This window comes from Lynx canadensis, chromosome X (assembly GCF_007474595.2).
Source record: "Lynx canadensis isolate LIC74 chromosome X, mLynCan4.pri.v2, whole genome shotgun sequence".
NCBI lineage: Eukaryota > Metazoa > Chordata > Mammalia > Carnivora > Felidae > Lynx > Lynx canadensis.
In genome coordinates this window covers 94,995,142-94,997,111 of record NC_044321.2, presented here as the reverse complement: position 1 = coordinate 94,997,111, position 1,970 = coordinate 94,995,142, and positions in this window count along the sequence as shown.

Sequence of the window (1,970 nt, the reverse complement as noted above, 5' to 3'; positions counted from 1 at the left end):
TAGAGATGTTTATTAGAAAAACAAAATACCTTCCTTTGTGATCACAGTTCTTTCGAGATATCATTCAAGTTGCTTTTTCTTCACTACCCTTGCCCTGCCATCCACTTCTGGGACATGGCTGCCCCAGTCGTGATTCACAACAGGGTTTCCTTAAAGCGGGGTGCCTGGGACCCTCTCCCTCAGACCCGCCTGGGAGCTTATAGAACAAGCAGATCTCTGGGCCCGCCGCCAATGGGGAATCAGAATCCCTGGGGCTGAGGGCCCACGAATCCATGTTTGTTATTCGGGATGTCGACTTCCACCTCGAACTCATTTCCCACACCCGTGTCCCTATCTGTTGTAGTTTTTAGAAAAACCCTACTATTTAGTGAGCACTTACTTTGTACCGGGGCACTGTGCTCTTTTTCACGGACTATCTCATTTATTCCTCGGATGCTGGCTGTGTGCTTCCAAGTGGCAATCACCCTCAAGTGGACAACAGAGCGGTGTCCGTCGGGGTTGGGGGGGTGGGGGGAGGGAGGCCGGCCATCTCCCACCCCCATTTAAGCGCTGCTCCCGGGCACTAGAGCCAGGCTCCGGGGCGCTCCTTTTTCCAACCAGCTGCTGTCTAATGTCCCCAGTCCTAGAGCCTCCTTCCTGTGGCCCGTCAGGAGCGCTCCAGGAGCTTCTGGCTTCTTTTCCAGGCACTGGACCAAAGAGGTCTGAGAGTCAGGTATGAGAGCAGACTTGACCCCGAGGCAGAGGGGATGTAAGGGAGGCAGGTGCCGCCCGTAACTCACTGCTCCAAGCACATGGTTGTGGGCCAGAGTTTCCAGGCTCTTCCCGGTCACCCGGGGTCCGTGGCTGTCATTTGTCCTCGCTGCCCCCACCCTAACTCACCCACGCTGACTTTCCAGTAAGTTCCTCAGGGCTTAAGCTGTGAACAAATTTTCTTCCCGGCAGAGGGCCCTTCTTAAGGTGGGTCTCATCTATCAGGCCTCTCATGATTACCCCAGCCTTACACGGATAGGTCCCTTGTAGTCCCTTTTGCTGCTTTATTTAAGAAAAAAAATTTTTTTTATGTTTTATTTAGTTTTGAGACAGAGAGAGAGCATGAGCAGGGGGAGGGGCAGAGAGAGAGGGAGACACAGAATCCAAAGCAGGCTCCGAGCGGTCAGCACAGAGCCCGACACGGGGCTCAAACCCACAAACCGTGAGATTATGATCTGAGCCGAAGTTGGGCGTTTAACCAACTGAGGCACCCAGGCGCCCCCCCCCCCCTTTTTGCTGCTATAAATGGAGCCACCCACAAAAGCAGCCTTTAGAACTTCCCATGGCTGCACGAGTTCGATTCCCTGATTCTTTGGCCTGCCCTTTCCCCTTCACTCTCGCCTTCCCTTGTTCTTTTACGTCTCGATCTTAGTTCTCTGGCTTGGCTTTGCCGGTCCGCGCTGGACTTGGCTTTGCAACGTGTTTCGGACACGCTTCTCCGGCCTCACCTTGGCCCCCTGTACCACACATCCAAGCAACGCACATTCCGGCTTCCTGGTCCCAGACCCTCGGGGCTACAGACCCCTCCGCCGTGTAGTCACTACCCTAGAGTCTAGCCTTTGGGTCCTTGTCATAGGACGTCATAAGAGAACACGTGATAGGTTTTGGTTCACCTCCTCACGTTACACGTGGGGGAACTGAGGCCCAGTGAGGAGGCATCACTGTGCGGCAAGGCCACAAAGAGAAACTGTTGGAAGGGGAGAGTCAGGCCCCAGGCCTCCCGATTCCTAATCAAACACCGTTCTCGCGTTCCTCACGTGTCCTGGTCCGTCGTCACCAGGGAGTGCGTCATTTTATGCAGCGCTCTTGGGCCCTCGGCCACTTCGGCCCAAATCCTGCCTTCCCCGCGTACTCGCGTGGGACCCTGGGCAGCTACTCAGCCTTTCAGTCTCCCTCATCCGCAGAATAGGGAGGATCATTGCAGGTCTGTATAAGGACTT